Below are 13988 nucleotides of genomic sequence, written 5' to 3' on the forward strand. Positions count from 1 at the left end.
CAAGATCAAATCCAGCAGCAGAGGCCCTGGCCCTGGCTGGCCTCTTTCCTTCCTGACTGGCACCTTCTGAATAACAAATCCTCTTCAGGTGCCTCTTCGGGGTGGTTAGCATGCTAAAGCTTAGAGCTGTAGCCTTCGGGAGTGATAACCAACAGTTGCTTTACTCTATGAATTTGTGCATATCTCGCTTTCAGAGTGTCTTAGCACACAGCTCTTTAGCAGGCTCCCTCAGGGTCCTTTGAGACTGAGCAAAGTGACACAAGAGAGGGTTGCAGAAGTGCAAAGTGAAACCTGGAACTAAGTCCATCAAAACTAGCTCATCACTAGCAAGGATGCATGGGAAGAGGAGACAAACATTTTTGGAATAATAGATTTCTTCAGGTTTCTGCCATTACTCCTTGCCTCTTCTTTATAATGATTGACCGCTCCTCAAAAACATTTGGTTCAAACCTTTTTTTCTTCCCAGAGGTGTTAAGGAGAAGTTAAGCTATGAGAGTTAGTAATGGGATAATTTAGGCTGGAAACTAGAAACTCTTGTGAATGTGGTTCAGATATAAAAATACTCCAGGACAAAATGTCAGGTCTGAGTCTGCTACCATTTTGACTGGGTCTTAGATACCTCAGTCTCCCCTGATCGTGCAGCCAGTTCTTACATGGGAGACAGTAAGATAAAGCAATATGTGCTTTATGGAGCACAACAATCCTTCTATACTAAGATGTGACAAAATGGCTTTCAGAAACACAGAGCCAGTGAAACACCAATCTTCCCCACTCTTTCTTTTCCAGACTATTCCTGGGTATTTGCACAACAGTAATAAGACCTAGCTGGCATAGAAGAGAAGGCAAAATCTCCGACCAAAGGCGTACTGTTTTCCAAATATTGAAAATACTAATAGCTTTTAATATCTTTTTTTTTTAAAGTACTATTAAGAACATAACAGCCATATCCAGTAAGTCTCTTGATAATTATTCATATTTTTGTTTCTTTTCCAATTACATGAATTGAACGTATGATATGACAAAGTCATATACTTGGAAGGTCTTTCAAACTAAGTATTGTTAGCAGTGGGAGGTTGTTGATTATATTCATGCAGCTCAGCTAGGTCTTATTAAAGGTTTTTTATGTTATGAGTGTTTATTAATGTGTCATTTTGTGAATCTCTGCTATGTCTTGAACATTTCATGACTTCCACTAGCTAAAGAGCTGCTGATTTTCCAGACTTATTATTTATAAAGCCCTATGAGATTGCAAATGACATTCACTGGCAACTAGAAGAAGGTTTGTGGATCAAAAGTTATGAATAATGGAGAGAAATTAGACATTGTGTAAAGCTTTAAAAATAAAACCCACCAATATTAGTCTAGTCAATATGATTTATAGAAAAATTACATACTAGAAAAAAAACAACTTACAATTAGAGATGTTTTCCTGGGGCAAATGATCTCTATACCAGTAGACAAAATAATTGCATGTGAAATATGCCACCCAAACAGCATTTTCAACATGGAAGAATAATTCAGGAACAAAAAAATTTTCAAAAAACCCACTATCACCAGTGGTTCATTGTAATCAGGAAGTCAAGCATTCACCTAGTGAAATAAAGACAAGACAAAATAAAATAAAAATTTAGACACATTAGATGAAAATTAGCATGAAATATGACTTTGCAAATTGTAACCACTTGCAAATAGAAACCTGCACAGTTTTGGGCAGTTAAGATAAAGGGGAACTAACTTACATAAACAAATAAGATAGGGGACTGACAGGGAAAGCGGGAAAAGAAAGGCTTTTAGCACATAGCATTGCAAGGGAGATAGGAGAGGGGTGGGGAAAACAACTGCTTGAAATGATAACACTTTATGTAACTACTCTATAATAATAAAAATAGGGGATAGGTAACCGAATGTCTATTTAGATAAGGCAGACTTTGTACCAATTCTCAAAGAGTGTATATGATAGATAATTTTTGAAACTCACCCCTTCCAAATGTATAAACAGCTGTTGTGTTTCTTTTCTCAGCGGAATGCATAGGGGGGGATGAAACCCCTCTGCATCCCCTGGCCATAATAAAAATCTGCTTTACATATTACGGGTTTTTTTGAATCACTAGCACCACTGATGCTGACAGTTAGTTTTTTGTCTTTTTTGCATCTAGTGCTTTTAGCAAGATTCATTTAATTCAAAAGTCTATCAACGTATAAATTTATTTACCCTCTTGGTTTATTTTGCAACTTACGTTCATGAACACAAGATCTTAATTCTTTCATTTTTAAAACACTATAATGACTGTATGGCTTAAATAAGTACACAAATATACTAAATACATACGGAAATAAAAATTAAACATTAGCTTACACTCATTTTAAAGTAAGTGATAATAGGAATATATCTGAGGATGTGATTGATCTTTAACTATTTTTGCCACAGATTAGAGTAAAAATCAATACAGATTTCCATGAACAAAGCAAGGTTTGTCTTGATTAAGGACCAGGAGTTGCTCTCCTTCATTATTCTTGGAAATAGCATGACTTAGGCTCATTACCAGACCCAGTAATGTAAAATTTTATTTTATTATTTAATCAATGGTGAAACAGAGGAGCAATCCTTTAGCATGAAGAGATTTCTTATCTTTTGCTTATCTTCTCTTTTCTCCCTGTTCCCCAAAAAATAATGTTCAGGTTAAAAATTAGTTTTCTATTCTGGATTAATTGAAATATCTTTTGAATTTTTCATCATTGTATCTAATTAAATTTAATTAAACATGTTTTTTAAATTCACCATCAAAAATATTAAATAAAATATTTTGACTCTAAAAAAATCAAATTTTTCTGTGGATTAATAGACCCGAATTTTTTATGGTGACTGTACTGTACCAAGCAAACTTTGTCCAGTGAGTATTGCCAGTTCATAATTTGCAGCACTTTTTAGAATAGATAATTGTCATGTCTGTCATTCCTCTAGCAGCCCTCCTTCAGAATGCATCACCTCTTCAGTAAGGGTGTAGAAACACTTTCTGTACTTACATTCCTGCTTACAGCCGGCATACAACGGTGGTTGTAACCTGGACATCTCAAAATGTAACCTTTGAGTTTATATAGAGTTTCTCACAGATAATCACCTTTCATGATCAAGTGTGTTGTCATTTCCTTTATAATAAAGCAATTTATGCAATTCAAGAAACTGAAGTGAAAATGAGCTTCTTTTAAAAAAAACACATTGTTTTCAGGTCACAAAAGAAATAGAATTTGAAAGTCAGTCTTCTTTTTTTTGGTGCAATATCATAAATGCATCTTTTGCTAGCAACTGGAATTGTGGACTTAGACAAGAAATAAAAGAAGTTGGAAAAAATAGTTTCTTCATAAGTCATCCATCTCCAAATCCTAATGTTTCAAAGGCAGAAATAACTTTTCCAGGCATAATCTACCCTTCTTTTGCTGAATGATTCTTATGCATATAGGCAGGATAAGTGATGTTTTATTAAGAGATAAGACTTTCATTTGAAAGAGAAATTAAAAGAATAGAAAACAGGTCTGACAACCACCCTGGTTACTTGACATTTTCCCATCCTATCACCTAGTAAAATTCCCAGTAAGATGCTATGTTGGTTTCCGGAAGTAGGATTTATATATTAGCATGAGAAGAGCTTAGGGCCAGTCCTGTAGCTTGGATCTGTAGGACTACATCTATAAATCTGCTTTAGTAAAATAGCAGCAAGGAGGAGGTGTTGTTAGACAGTGCTGCTGGTATGGTTTTGGTGCAGACATGGTGACTTACCTTGTCCCAAGGCAGCATCAAATGGAGCTGGCAATGGCAGCCTTTCTGTAGCTGGGCTCCTGTGGAGGAAGGGAATTTAGCTGTCACATTCCAGTATCATCTGACAGCATAGTAAACAACAGTCTCCAGTCTATACTATTTAGCAACATAACCATAACTTTCACCCCTGAAATGAGTCTGGAGTTTTAAACTGATAGGCTCTGCCCAGTTCCCATTCAGGCTTCTGAGTCTTACTCAAAATAGACGAACTTTTCTTACACTTCACCATCCCTCAGACACAGTAAAGCGAATTTTGTTTTATTTTCACCTGAAGTGGTATACAGTTCTCAAAGGACAAAACAAAACCCACAAAGGAAAAACAAAAAAGCAATCCACTTTGGAAATGCTGTACTTGATTACCCTTCCTGGACAAGCAGGAGCATAGATGCAAGGTGTGTTTCTTTCCCTTGAGAAGTTCCTACTGGAAGCTCTACCAACAAAAGTATCATTGTGAAACCAGCTCACATAACAGCTGATATTTCTAAGGGTCCAGAAGGTTAAAGAGAGGGCTTAGCCTTGTCTCTTTTCTTAAAAAGAAAAAAAAGGAAAATAGTGTTAGTTTTGTACTGACTTGCATCTGTCAGCAAAGGGTAATTTTTCCTTGTTAGCTAATTTAACTTACTCTTTCAAAATCAAAACAGTAATGTTGCCATCTAATTTTTGGGTCTGTAAAGTTCGCATTTAGTATTTCATGGCTTTCTCTTCTTACATCAAAGAAGAAATGTATCATGTATATTGTGGCTATGTAAATGTGTGCCATTTCTTAGTCATATTTAGACTAGACACATAGTCACACATTTAAAACTTAATTCTCCCAACATTGGCATAAACAAATGTAGGAAATGTATCTGGGTGATATTAGGAAGTATTCTTAACAGGACTATTCTCTTAAGAAGCTAATATGTGTTACGTGAGACAGAAGAGGGTGTATGAAATGACTAATTTTCAGAGGTTGAAGGTTTAAAAATAAAATTACCTGACTATACTCAGGCTTCATGAATAAAGACAAATAACTGATAAAGGGGCAACGTTTCAGAAAAGTGACTCCATTAATTTCAAGATTTCAGTGAAGTGCAATGAATTAACTTTCTTCACAGTAAAGAGAATTTTTAAGTTGTAACCTGACAAATGCACTTATAAAAGCTAGAGGAAGATTTAAATATCAAATAATGTGTATATTACGGTATCTTAAATTGCATGAAAGCAATAACACAACCTTTACAGTTTTTTTAGGTAATGACAACTTATTAGGGAAAAACTGCCATTTTCTTAATCACATCTTCACTTGCTGCAACAGTGTTAAGGAGCTTGTTTAAAATTGACACAAAGCAGTTAAACTAAATCACAGCAGAAGAGATGACCATATGCTTGGCTGGACAGGGCTCGGATTTTGCATGAAGACATATCTTGCCCAGCTGATACACATAGTGGGAGTACAAGAGTTAAAACCAAAATTTTAGGCAAAAAGTCTTCCATTAGACCAATCCCTCTATTAAATAGTGGCTCTCTATTTCTTTTTTCAGTGAGTTTATGTCATAACATATCAGAATAGATGCAATCCAGCCTGCATGCTGACTTAACTCACTGTGAAAACAACAAGAAATGCCATCAGGTCTTGCATGGTGCTAGGCATTTCCTACCAGATGGGAAATAACTAAGGATCTCATTCTAAAAAAGGTATTTTTCTTCTTTTCGCCTTCTTTCTGTGAGTGTGGGTGTTGATTTGGACACACACAGGCAGGTTAAAGTGAGATGGCTGCATACTGTGCCTGTTTACTCACCAGCTCCTCTTGCAGTCGTACCACCTCTATGGCAACAAGTGAACCGTGTATGTAGCTCCCGACTGTCAGCCCACACAATTAAATCAAAGCTTCTTATGGGCTCTATGAACATGCCATTCTGTAGGCTGAAGAGTTTCAGAGGCTGCTTTGTGTACAATGAAATGTTTCTGCTGAAAGACCACTTAGTCTAATAGCTTCTGGACTGATTGAAAGCTCCCATCATTATCTGAAGTCCTTTAGAAATAAGTTCTCCATCCTATCAATATTGATACTCACAAGGGTAACACGAATGTTGGCTGCATTTTTTTAGCAGTTTGGTAGATCCAGTGATCTGACTGGAAGAAGATGGGTATCACATGTAAAGTTTTCTGGTTTCATCTCTCACAGTGTACAAGAGCAATATCCAAATATAGTTTGTGTTGGCACAGAAATACATTACTTGAAAGCAAACCTGCTCCCACTGAGACTATTAAAAATTCTACAGTGTGGGGAATAACTCAGGAATGACATTTACTCCTTCCATTGTATGCTAAAGAAATTGTAATATGAGGGATAAAAACAACTTTCAAGAAGTCAAAGAAACGACTGTGGAATTGCTTAGGTGTTTTTGGCCAACGTTGCAGATTCTCCATCTAGAAGAAAATGCTGATTTTTTAAAAAGATAACAGTTAATTTAAGGAAATAAGATTACAGTTTTCACAGCACACTATTTCAGAATTGTTTCTGTAAGGCTCTCTTAACAGTTTATTTTTGCAAGAATTAATTTTGACATGAAAATAATATAAAGAAGATGCGTCTCTGATATGTTTTGGGAGCTGTTTATTACACTGTGTAGTGCAAAAATTGCTCATGAAGTGATCTGATATCATCCATCCCATATAACAGCAGTGCAAAAACACTTAAAAAGGGCAAACTACAAGGAAAGGTACAAATCAGATTTGGTGACAAATATGAGCCTGTTCTTTTGTTTTGTCATCTGGTTTATTTTTATACTATTTATTGCTTGTCTGCTGTTCCAAAATTATGTTATTTTAATTAAACAGAACTGCTCAGCCTTTCTCACACACTTCAGACCTAAAAATGAGGATTAGCATGATGACAGCAGAATGTTTTTTGAAAATACTCTCATGAATGGTTTTCCTTCAGTGAGATTTTTTTGATCATTACTGTATTATAGCACTAAGCATATGGAGAAATTTGCTCTTGTGAAGAAGACTTGAACAAATATATTCAGTGTTCAAGGCTGGTCAGGGTGTAGTGAATCATCTGACTGGAGAAAAGGTCCAACCAGGATGGGAATTATGCAAAGATGTATTTTTTTTTTTTTTTTTTAGTCCAATTACTCTGTAGTGAAAGCAGTCACACAACACATGAAATCTCTAGACTACTCCCTGTTTTCTCTGTGGAAATTCAGTTTCGGTATCTCATCTGGTCACTGAACTATTAGCTACCCTGATAATCAGGGTAGAGAAAGAGGTTCCTAGTCTCTTTTTTTTAACTGGATCTCATTTTGAACAGACTAACTTAACCTTATAAAATGAAAGGAGAGAAAACAGACAACAGCTAGGACATTGACCTGGAAAGTATGAGAGAGATTATTTTCAATCCCTACCTCACAGGCCAAAGGAAAGATTTTAGCTTCATCTCCTTTTTAACCTGCTCCAACCATTAAAAGACTATGTGTTTGTCTTTGGTAGGCATTGTGGGAAAACTGCTATAGGCATCTGGGTCTGAGAGAAGCTCAGGGTGCTGAACCCAAACCTTCAAATGGAGGAGAAGAGGTCAGAAGGGAAAACTCTTCTTAATCTTTTCTGTGGTTCTTGAGGTTCCCTATCAACCCTGTCTATCCCATCTGTCCTTTTCCAGGCACTACATGATAAGCTGTGACTAGAAAAAGACTAGGTCTTTCTGATGCTAGCAGAAATACCAGTAAACTGTTGTCTTTTTCTGGGTCTCTTGATGGCATCCGTATGTTGTTTAATAGAAACAGAGAATGTATGTGATTTTCCAGTACTATTTCCAAAAAGAGAGACAGAAGAAAAAATTGCCATTTGTTATATTACTTGTTTTATGGATAGGCAAAGTTAGGATTATTAGACATGCTCCTGCATCGTGCCATTTTTGTGCCACACTGAGTTAGTTTACAAAAGAATAAGGAGACTGCCAAGGAGGAACAGAGATATGTAAACACAATTTTAGCTTTTGCGGTGCTCCCAAGGAATTCACAGAAAGAAGCCAAACAAATCATGGATGATAGTGGATTTCTTGTAGCAACTTCCACTTGTCAAGAGCACTCCAAATTGAGCTCTTGACTGAGCACAGCTGCTCCTTTTTGGACCACCTCCTGAACCCAGAAGCACGTATTCAGGAACACCCTAGCCATTCCTAGGGCAGATCAACACATACACATCCATATGGCACTGTGCAGCCAGAAAGATTTTAGACAGAAAACTATGTCCATGCCAGCTGGCTGTTCTTGCCAGTGAAGATGATGGTCTGAGATGCAGAGTCAATGCTACAACTTTGTGGTATTTGCCTGGTCTCTGCTAACACAGGACTTGTTGTCCTGCCCTGCAGCTTGGTGTGGGCACCTGCCAGAGGGGGGTGCTGGGAGCTAACCCCACCTGAAGAAACACAGTGTTGGTTCTTGGTGTGGTAGATAAGCTCAACATACAGCATAGATTAAAGGCACAATGTCCAATGATATATGTTAGCCCAAGCATTACACTGATGTGCACTGAGTGGACAGAGAGAAGTACTTAAAAGACAGGCTTCGCACTAATCTTGAGGCTTTTAAGACTGTATGAAATCAAATATGCTTTAAACTTTACATCTTACTTTATTTCTCATCTTATGTTCTCACACAGTAGACTCAATTATGTCAGTGGTATTTTCCAACCTAAATGATTCTATTATTCTATGTTCCCTGATAATTAAATCTATATGTTAAATATCAAAATGCTGTGGAAAAGACGTTGTACTGAAAGACACTAGAGAAGTCTGTCAAGCTCACCAAACTTGCCAAGGTGGTTTAAACATCAGCAGTGAGCACTTTGAGGAGAAGAAAATCAGAGGTCCTGAAGAGCTCACTAACCTACCAGAAAAAAAACTAATAATGTCTGTGAGTTAAACCGTAACCCAGCGAAAACTTGGGTATTGCCCCTTTAAGTGATGAACTGGAATTTAGAAACCACATTTAGAGCAGGCAGTTCTCCCTCTCCTGTCATCTCCGAATCACATTCAGATGCCTTACTGTGATCTGCTCTGTCTGAATACAATTATCAGTCTTGATACAGGGACTGGAAATATAAATCAAGTTTCTTGTATATGGGATATGTCATGGGGTGATAGGAAAAACACCAGCAGTCCTGAGCCACACAGCTGCAGACTCAGTGGCTGAGAGTGACTGGAGTGAGGTGCAACCTTGTGAGAAAACTGTGAGAACACAACTCCAGCCAGGTGTGATGATGGGCATGTTTATGTCATGGTGCACAACACAGAGATAGATACTTAAGCCAACTGTCAGCCTTGACAAGAGAAAGCTGGCAGCTACCTCTGACTGCTTGGGTCAGAGTGTCGCAGTCACACTGTTTCAGGGGACAAGGTAGTACTTTTGGGCTGTGCTGCACTCACTCACTCATGTACTTGGTGACTGGCTTCTTTATAAAGGTCTTCAAATGCTCAATATACTTGAAAAAAAAAATGAGTAAAACTCAGCTTGAATTTATATTGTTTATGATGTAAATAGAGACTGGAAAACCAGTTCATACAGCAATAAGTGAAAGTCCTCTGATTATTTTTCATATTGAGTTGGCAGACTAAATTTTACCCACAACTCCATATGCATTTTTAGAGGTGTGACAAGTAATGATGGGTAAGGGGAGAAAGAGACTGGATATTTTTGCTACTAGTGCAACTGAGAACCATTTCCTCTCTTCACAATGTGTTACAACCAATGGATGTGCACACAGTATGCATTTTAACTAGGAGTGGGATGTACTCTTGGCCCAGTAAATTAATACCTGATTTTTTTTCAATGCAAACTGCAGTGTATGCCTAAGAGATTAATCAAAAAGATGAAGTAGTTTTAATATCCATTTAGGAAATGCTACATTAATCACATATTTTTATTTAAATTACAAAAAGAAATTGTCAGAGAGGTCTGACTTCAGGCATTTAGTTGGAATTCCATATATTTGTTGCTAACAGTCTAATAAAAGTATCAAAATTGGTTCTTTTGTTTTGTTGTTGTCCCACACCAGTATATTTCTTCAAGGCATTACCCAGTTGATATACTTGGTACTTTATATTTAAGTCAATATTTTTGGTTCTATTTAGCATTTGAAATCAAATATTCAGAGACTTGACCTATTCTTCTGGGCAAAATTACTGCTTCGGATGCCTCTATTAAAATATTAATGAAAATATAACATTTTTTTATAACTATGACTTTAGTCTGCACTTTTGATTCTAATTAAAAACAGTAAATCTGCCAGAAAATCTAATTGTAGACTTTCAGAATAATCATAAAATGGGAACATTTCATACCTCAATATTGTTTTCCAGAAATTCAGCTTTAAAATAGGAAAGAAAATTGTTTTAAATTACATTACCATGAAGAATTTATGTTAGTGTCCTGTTCATGAGTTAATAGTAGTTTCTCATATTAAATCAACACTGGGTTTTATTTGAAATTTTTTCCACTATCTGTCCATCCAAGAGTCCAATGAATTGAGGCAAAGTTGAAAAAGCAAAATGTGCCCACAGTAGACCTACTCAGTGAGGTTTTAGATAATATTTTCAACAAAACTTTAAACCAACCATTATTTTTAAACAGCTTCTCCTGCAACGTCTACAAGAGGAAGAGTCCTAAGAGGGATTAAACATGGTAGCTGCTTCTCCTGCTGCCTTGTTTTGTATTCATATTGATTGTTGCTGTTATGTATTTATTAACACCTTTACCTCTCAGTTTTCTGTGACTCTGTCTGGGGAGCTGTTTCACAGCTAGAGGGGTAGATGTGGAGTGATAATTTCCAGAAACTCGATATGAAGTCATAGAATCATGGAATTATTAAGCTTGGAAAAGAACTCCACTCTCCTGGTCCTGCTGGCTGCACTGTTTCTGATACAAGACAGGATGCCATTGGCCTTCTTGGCCACCTGGGCACACTGCTGGCTCATGTTCAGCTGGCTGTTGACCAGCACCACCAGGTCCTTTTCCACTCAACAGCTTTCCTGATACCCTTCCCCAAGCCTATAGTGCTGCATGCGGTTGTTGTGGTTTAAGTGCAGGACCCGGCGCTTCATCTTATTGAACTTCATACAATTGGCCTAGGCTCATCAATCCAACCTGTCCAAATCCCTCTGCAGAGCCTTCCTATCCTCCAGCAGATCAACACTCCCATCCAGTGTGGTGTCATCCATGAAATTACTAAGGATACACTCAATCCCCTCATTCAGATCACTGATAAAAATACTAAACAGGACTAGTCCCAATACTGAGCCTTGGGAAACCCCAAAAGTGACTGACCACCAGCTGGATGTAGTACCATTCACCATTACATGATGCTGATTTGTGGTTCACAGCCTAAGGAACCAAATATTTGCTGTGAAAATCTCTCTAGAAAAAGGGGAACAAGCATTTAAGATATATATTTGGTAAGGTGGAGATTACTGTCAGTCACCGTCCTACATACCCAAAGCTTTTCCTACTAGCTAATTGCAGAAACAACATCCACAATTGTGATATTTTTATGGGCAGGAGATGATTGCTCAAAGATCGCTTATCTCTGATTATGTAGGGCTGGTATTCAACTCATGAGATTAAGGCGTGGACCCTTCTGCCATCAGGTGTGGAAGCAGACGCCAGGAATTGCCTCTCAAGGAAAGTTTTGAACATTACATAAAGATTTCAGGTTTTCTGTTGCCTACATTTTCTCTTGGGTCCTCTGAATCATAAAGTCATAGGAAAAAAATCAGGTTGTAAGGGAGCACTGAAGGCCTCGAAACCAGGCTACCTTTTAAGCTGTGTCAGGTTGCTTAAGGCTGTGTCTGGCCAGCTTTTGAGCGTCTCTTAGGATGGGGCTTCCACAACCACTCTGGGCAACTGACTTTGGTGTTTGAGCACCTTCATTGTGAACATATTTTTCAATACATGCAATTGAAATTTCTCTTAAAACTTGTGTCCATTGTCTCTTTATTAGAGAAGAGACCTTCTTTGTGGAGCGAGAAAAAGAGTATGGCTCTACATTTTCTACAGTTACCTTTCTGGCAGCCGAAGGCAGCAGTTAAGTGTCCCTGAAGCCACCTCTCCTCCAGGCTGAACCAGCCCAGGTCCCTCATCCTCTCCTCACAGGTCAGGTGCTCCAGCCCCAACAAGTGTGGGGTCCTTCTTTCAAACTTGCTCCATATTTTTGTTGTTTCTTGCACTTTACGGCCCACAAATAAACCCAGTAGGACAGATGTAAACCCATAACTGCTAAATAGAGACGAAGAGTCAATCTCTTGATGCCCTGGCTGCATTCTTGTTAATGCCTTATGAGGCTGACCTTCTTCCCCACAAGGGTACACTGTTGACTTAAGACTCCATTTTTTGCCTATCAGGACAACAATTCACAGGCCCTTTTTTGCAAAGTGATTTCTAGCCCGTCAATGCAGAGTCTGTGCTGCCGCATAGGCTTATTCCGTTCATGGGTTTTACATTTGTCATTTGCTGAACTTCATGAGGTTCCTGACAGTCTATTCTTCCAGCCTGTTGATGTCTCTTCACATAACAGCTTTGCCCTTTGGTGTATCAACTGCTATACCCATTTCATGCCATTCATGATCTTGTTGATTGTGCATTCCACCTCATTGTCCTGGTGAAAACACTGAATAGTAGCGGCCTCAGTATCAACCACTGAGGAACACCAGCCACTTGGTAGACTTCAAGTGAGTTATTGCTACTTTTGAGGCACATTCACTCATTGTAGCCTCCCCATCAGTCGATACCTCCTGAGTTTGGCTACAAGGAATTTTGCATTCTTCCACATAAGGAAGTCTGGCTTGAAAAGAAAGAATGAAAATTGCATCTTTCCTCCTTTAATTTCTCCTGTTTCTTTCTGTCTTTAGTGCAGATCTCTTACTGTGGGTGATGTAGCCTCCTGGGTTTATATAAAAGGTGACTGGCGACATAGATTTTTGCTATAATTTTTGAATGAAAGAGACTGTAATTCTGTGCTGTTGCTGTGAATCCAGGGAGGTCTAAGTATGCTTATGGTAGTAAAGACATCTGCTCGCTGTGCTATATTTGAGCTGCATTGAGGTTTCCCACACATTGAACACGGTTTTGATGCTCAGACGTTTTCTCTCTCTGATAATTTATGCCTGTGCATGTATTCCTACTGTGCCTAAAAATGTACTGGGCAGCATATACTGTTGTCTCCAGCATGTTGTCGGTTTTCCATCAACCCTCTTCCTTCCCTTTTATAAGAGATAGATGTGGGAATGTATCCTGAAAATGTGGACTTTGTGCTACAATGCAAGTGGAGATCTCTGATTTTCCTAAGAAAGTTACTTAACAAGTTTTCCAGCACAGGACTACCACAACTGGTAGTTTGGGATTTGACCATGCAGATTGGCTGTCTGCCTGGAAGCCACTGTATGTTCATTGCCCCCCCAAATCTGTTTTTTTTTTCCACAGGAGGAAGAGGGAGTGAGATGGGAGGGAAAGAGTGTGATACACAGCCACGCCAACAAGCCAACATGCACACCAAGATCGGCTGCTGCAGGCACAGTTAGTATTGGACAAGGCGATGTTCTGCAGATCACATCATGTTTTGTTTTCCTGAGTTTTAGCATGGGACTTTACACATGATATATGGCCCATATGCTGGAGATTGCCACTCTAGCAATTAATCCAGCAATTCTGTGGTTATAAACTAGTTATTAAACTTGTTCTCAGCAGCTAGAGAGAGATCAAGTTTTGTATCTTTGTTTTCTACCATATTCTTCCACATTTTTTCAAAACAGAATAATCCAATGATCTAATTAGGCTACGCAAAGTTGAATTTTCAGAGTCATTTAGGACCCACTGCCCAGGATGTTCTAGGGCACTGGCTTGACCCATAAGGACGAAGAAAGGGATTTGAACCAGGATTTTCCATTTTGATACTCATCCACTGTGATCTCAGGGAGGCGTAGGGACATAAAGTTTTCCCTTGAGGTATGGTTAAGCTAAAACATCAAGCCCTATTGGCAGGGCAGATATACCCCAAACTGGTTTCAGTATTCTGTCCTTCCCAGGTTTTTGTGGTCTGCATGTACACACTGTGAGGAACTTAACCTGACTGAAAATTCAGTAGCAGAAATTGAGGAGCTGAAGACATTTTGCCTCGTAGGGAGGAAGAGGAGGA

At 38.3% G+C, this 13988-nt stretch overlaps 1 long non-coding RNA gene across 1 annotated transcript; it reads right to left on the minus strand.

The window, feature by feature from the left end:
• Positions 1-1558: 1558 nt before the first annotated feature.
• Positions 1559-10611, minus strand: LOC116787749. Its single transcript, XR_004357434.1, has 3 exons — positions 10558-10611; positions 3776-3834; positions 1559-1590 (listed from the first exon to the last, which is right to left on the minus strand). It is a non-coding gene; the product is annotated as an uncharacterized LOC116787749 (long non-coding RNA).
• Between the last annotated feature and the right edge of the window lie 3377 nt (positions 10612-13988).

The sequence above is a fragment of the Chiroxiphia lanceolata genome, chromosome 5, assembly GCF_009829145.1.
Source record: "Chiroxiphia lanceolata isolate bChiLan1 chromosome 5, bChiLan1.pri, whole genome shotgun sequence".
NCBI classification, from domain to species: domain Eukaryota; kingdom Metazoa; phylum Chordata; class Aves; order Passeriformes; family Pipridae; genus Chiroxiphia; species Chiroxiphia lanceolata.